The following is a 6,000-nucleotide window of genomic DNA, read 5'->3' as shown; positions in this document are numbered from 1 at the left end:
CAAAGTAGTCAATAAATCAATAATAACGAAATTTTTACTACTAGAATTCAAGATATTGGCGGGCCAATAAGAGACCAATTATTTTTTTTCTTACAGGCACTCCTGGAACAAAAAATCCAATTTTTTGACTTTTAGTAAATGAATTTCAAGCGTTTCTTCAGAAAAGACTAAAAAAGCCTTCAGGGTAGTCCATAAATCAATAATTTCAAAATCTTAACTACTAGAACTCAAGATATTATTGTGTCAATAAGGGACAAATTATTTTATTTTTTACAGGCACTCCTGGAATAAAAATTACATTGTCTTGATATTTAATGAATAAATTCCAATCATTTCTTCAGAAAAGAGATGGCCATAAGTCAATAATTGAAAAAATGTTGATTTTAAAAAATTTAAAATATTGGGGTGCCAATAAGGTACAAATGTTTTTTTTCGCACAGGCACTCCTGGGATGAAATTTCAATGTTCTGGGCTTTTAGCTAGTGGATTTTAGTCATTTCTTTAAAAAAGACTAAAAAAATCTTCAGAATAATCCATAAATCAATAATTGCAAAATTTTGACATTTTCCTTCTTGAAAAAATTACTGTGGTTATTATTAAGTAAGAAAAAAATGTGACTTTTGTTGTAAATTTCTTTGTCAAAAAAAATTCCTAGACAAACACGAAATTTGATTCTCAACTGCGACACCAGAGGGAAGTAAGCTGTAAAAAACAAAATTTTAGACTTATTTTCTTAATAAAAACAGTGTTTTTCTTACTATAGCAAAAAAGGGTTTTTCCCAGAGAATGGTGGAAGAAGTAGTCTTTATTGTGTCACTGAAGGGCAAACAGGGGCAGTTATAATACTAAAACAAATCCACAAACACAAATAAAAAAACACACTTCCTCACAGTAAAAACTGCAAAAAATTTAGACGAATACAGGCCAAATTCTAAATTCACCACTTTCATAAAAGGGGAAAAAGGAAAACCAGCAAAACCCATCAAATAATAATGACCTCACCTGACCTCCCTCCCAACTATTAAAGGTGATAGACCCATCCTTAAAGATTTCTTTAAAAACACGTCAAAATTAATACAAAAACAGCCCATAAATTTATCTGGATACGGCCCCGTAATTCTCAAAATCAGTGGGATAGAGAGAGATACACAATTACTTGCACAGCCTAAAGTAGGAATCGCCAGAACGCAGATGTTTTATCTTTGTTTAATAGACTGGCTAAAAAAAGGTTACAAGTCTGTGAGTGCTGGGAGTGTTTAAAATATTTTGTAAGATGCTTGGATTTTAGTCCGCGGTCAATTTTTTGATATTATTTTCTTCCTAAAAATGGACATTTTCGAAAGAAAAATAAAAAATAGTATAAAACATGCGGTTTTACGTATATTTAAAATGATTTAATAAATGATTTAATATATAAATAAACTATATAAAATCTTACCATTTAAACATGTATATCATGCGACAATAAATACGACATAGGCGCACGGACTAGTTAGTGCGGCATCTGCGACACATCAAAGATTCTAATAGATCTCTGAATTGGACTTTACCTATGTACACCTATGTATAGTTATGAAGTATTTTCAATAAAGACATTGGTAGAATAGTTTCGAGTGCCGACTTTAAAGAAGTCGGCACCCTGTATATATTATTTAATATGATATAAAATATGTGATGTACAACTAATATTTATTTAATGCAATAAAATTATGCAAAATAATAAAAACTGTAGTCTTAAAACATGAATTATTAAGAAATCTATTAAATATTTAATTTACGTAAAAATACTTCCTATTAGGTAGGTAACTTTACTCTAATGAAGTGCTTTAAACAAACACATAAATAGGTCATAAACAGTAATATTACTTATATTTAAAGCATACTCTATTATTAATAATTTATCACGTAAATATTTTTTGACGACGCCACTGGTCTGTCGGTGACAACAACAATGGGGTCGAGCGGCGTTGCCATGTCCTTTACCTTTTTCTTTAAAATACACTCATTTAACGTTGAATATCGACTTCATTAAATGATATCTTATCATAGTTTATTTTAAAAAAATGTTTGATATTTTATTGAGGGTGGAACAGTAGTATTGTTTTGTGCTTGTTTAATTAAATGACAAATTTTTATGATGTTATGAATTATTTTTTGCAATTTTTACATAAGCATTTGGCATCATTTAATCAGAGATGTTGCAAGCAAACAAACTGCCCATAGTTCCACAGTATGCTACTTCTAGCCTTTCAATGTTTTAAACAAAAAAGAGAAAAAAAAGTACTTAACATGTGCCACGATCCCCATTTGGGTATCGGGACACAGAAGGACATATAACCTCGTTTTTATAATTTTTTGTGTAACTATATTTGTCTTGTATGCTATCATAAACCATTCACACTTTGTAAAAAAACTCTTGCCAAAACTTATCTATCAACAAATAATAATGAAAATAGAAGTATGTAAAAAGATCAACTTACCGGTCACAAATCTTCACAATTAGCTAAATATGTCAATATTTGCTCCACTAAATCTCTTAAACGTGAATGTCTAGGAAGGAACAAAACATAACCATAACTATCGGAAGTTCATAAAACGCGTAGTTGCCAACCTTTAAAAAAACAAAATTCCCAAATGGGGATCCTGGCAGCTAATGGGTTAATACCACAATAAACACATTTATAAAATCAAAGAGATAAGAAACAAATAGAAAATTAAGAAATAAGTTTTCTAGTAAAATATAATTTTTTAAAAACGTTAGCAAGTAAATCTAGGTATGTAAACTGGTTGGTCACATATGATAACAGTTGGAGACGATTTTTTTTCTTTCAGTGAATATTGTACTATTTTTTGTTGAATCAAAAAGAAAAACATATTTTTTTGCTTTTGTGCATTGAGACATTTCCCAGTATATTTCCTAAAATGACACAGATATCTAAAAAGCAATTCTCAGTAAAACTAAATTATATGAAGTTATTTGGTGGTATATAATTTAATTATTATTACTGTAATTCAAATTCCAAATATTAAATCTATTTATTTTATAGATCCGCTAAAAGGAAAATAAGCATTTAAAGAGAAATAACAGAGAGAACGTTTAAGGATCCCGATAATTACAAAGCTGTTAATTAACGCAGCGCTACAATAAAAGCATCAGCTACGCGAGCGGAGCAGCAGCTTTATCCCAGAGTCTCGTTTTTCTCCCGGGTTATAATATCCAATATAATATACATCAACCGCAGAAGTAGGAAGATTAATATCGTTCTAAGGCGGAGAGCGGGAGCGTCGGAGAATCGTTTTTCGTGTGACTGTGTGCCAGAATTCCAGCGGTGATGAATCTAGTAGCTAGCGATGGGGATAGGATATTTTTTTAATTTAAAGATTAATTGAGGAATTAAATTCTCAACGCTCCACTTTTAGTCGTATCCCTGATACCATGGTTTATACTAACGCTCCGATTAACTCCACTACTGAATGTGTAAATGCCTTTGCAGATTTTTTTTAGCAATCTTTTAACACAAGAAGTAACCCTGACACAAATAATTTTACTGGTAACTCAAGAATCAGTTATCTTATTATTGATATCCAATCTTTTTTAGAAGATTAACTTTTTCGAATCTTGAAAAATAAAATATGGTCCAGATATCTTACCTGCTTTTCTTTTAAGGGATTGCGCTGCTGTTCTTGCCAAGCCACTTACTTTTCTTTTCAATCTTTGTTTATTAACTCAATCTATTCCTAAGATCTGGAAGCGCTCAAGAGTAAGTCCCATTTACAAAAAATCTGAAAGGATGGATGTATCCAATTATAGACCGATAACAATTATTAACACGAAATGCTTGGAAATTCTTGTTCATAATAGAATCATTCATCAAGTAAAAAATAATATTTCTTCGCATCAACATGGTTTTCTCAAAGAACGTTCAACAATAACGAATCTCGTAATTACATCTCAACTGTTCGCGGACACTTCAGACTCCTCTTCCCAACTAGACGGAAAGACCTATCTAAAGCGTTTGATAAATTGGATCATGACATTTTTTGGCTAAACTCCAGTCTTTTGGTTTCTCTAATAGTCTCCTTAACCTTTTGGAACCATGGCTTTTAGGACGATCTCAGTTTGTATGTCTAAATGACGTTTAGACATACAGATTTGACTTCGCGCGTGGTATTTTAGGTGAGCTAAGAGATCTCGTCGTAGTGGCAGAAAAGTTTCAAATGTTTTTGCAAAGCAAGAAACGAAGGGCTATAGCTTGTGCTGGCATCATAGTGGTTTCCGAATATCTACGCAAAAAGAAAGTGAGAAGAAAGTGGACCAAGAATTGGTATTCGCGAGTCGCGACGAAAGGATTTTAGCCATATGTCACTTTTGAGAGAGCTTCGAGCTGCTGATAAAAAATTTCGCAATTATTTACGAGTGGACGAAAATACGTTTAACCTTTTATTTAACCTTGTTGGACAATATTTACAGAAACAGAATACATTAATGCGACGAGCAATTCCTGCTGAAGAACGACTAATTGCCACTCTTCGATTTCTGGCCACTAGAAGATCGTACGAAGACTTGAAATTTTCTACATGCATTGCAGCTCAAACTTTAGGGCAGCTCATACCAGAGACCTGTCAAGTTATATATAATGTATTGAAAGAAAAATATATGAAGGTAAGAAAAAAACTTTAATTTAGAAATATTGCGAAAAGAATACTAACTACATTTTTTAAAGTAAATCAAAAGGGTACATTTTTGCCAACAATAAAACTGTTTATCAAAGATTATACAATATTGTCGCATTGACATAAAAATCACTTAAATCTGTAGAATTGCTTCCAGCAGAAGATGTGGATCTTGAGTGATCAGGAGAAATGGCAGCAGACATATCCGTGACAGCTGTTGTTCTTGTTAACTCATTGAACAAGCCTTTTGTAATTATTTGACTAATAAATGACTGCGATAAATATGCTTGTTCTGATGACATCTTCTTCAGTTTTGCGGCGATATTTAATCGCCATAAATTCATGAACCTCCTCTTTTTGCGATAAAGTGGTGGAAAAGTCATTCATAAATTTCTTTAATTCTGTTGCATTGTCGTTGGCCTTTTTACATTTTCTTTTTTGCGATGAAAATCTACTAGAAGATGTAGTTGGTGTCTTAAAAACCTACAAATATATTCTTGTTAGTGCATTTCATACAAATCTGTTGGAACATTATGTAGGAACATATAGTCAATATAATTGACTGATGCGAATGTTATTTTTTGCATTTTTCCGTTTTTTAGTTTCCGACTACAAAACAAGAATGAATAGAAATTGCGCAAGGTTTCAAAAATCGTTGGCAGATGATAAATTGTGGTGGAGCACTCGATAGAAAACATATTCGGATTGAACGTCCGGCTTTATGAGGGGCTCAATTATATAACTACAAAAATTTTTATAGCATTGTGCTGATGGCATTAGTTAATTCCAACTACGAATTCGTATACGTTAAAGTAGGAAAGCAAGGAAGATTATCTGATGGTGGAGTTATATTGTCAACAAAGTTTTACGACATGTTAGTGAAGGGCGAACTACAATTCTCAAACAACGATGAAAACGACGAAAAATTAAATTTTGTCGTAGTTGGAGATGAAGCTTTTGCTCTACATAAACACATTTTAAAGCCATTTTCTCAGAGAAATTTGACGAATGAAAGACATTTATAATTACCGTATTTCCAGATGTCAAAATGTGGTTGAAAACGCTTTCGGTTTGGCATCTCGATTTAGAATTCTACACATAAAAATATGTATTGATCCCCAAAAGGCAATATTTGTTATTTTAGCAATCTGTATGCTACATAATTTTTTAAGAAAAACCAGTCATTCATTCTTACATAACTCCATCATTGAGATGATGAAGATCTCAATAATCACAAAATTATTGAAGGAGACTGGAGAAGAGATACGCATAATAGCCTTGTTCCACTTCAGCCAAATCCAACGAAAAGTGTTCTATTGGAAGCAA

General features: G+C 32.0%; 1 pseudogene; it reads left to right on the top strand.

The window, feature by feature from the left end:
- Positions 1–4,360: 4,360 nt before the first annotated feature.
- LOC126750665 (uncharacterized) lies at positions 4,361–5,732 on the top strand (annotated as a pseudogene).
- Positions 5,733–6,000: the final 268 nt, after the last annotated feature.

This window comes from Anthonomus grandis, chromosome 2 (assembly GCF_022605725.1).
Source record: "Anthonomus grandis grandis chromosome 2, icAntGran1.3, whole genome shotgun sequence".
In the NCBI taxonomy this organism is placed as follows: Eukaryota; Metazoa; Arthropoda; class Insecta; order Coleoptera; family Curculionidae; genus Anthonomus; species Anthonomus grandis.
The sequence above is the reverse complement of the archived record's forward strand: the minus strand, read 5'-3'. Positions and strand labels throughout refer to the sequence as shown.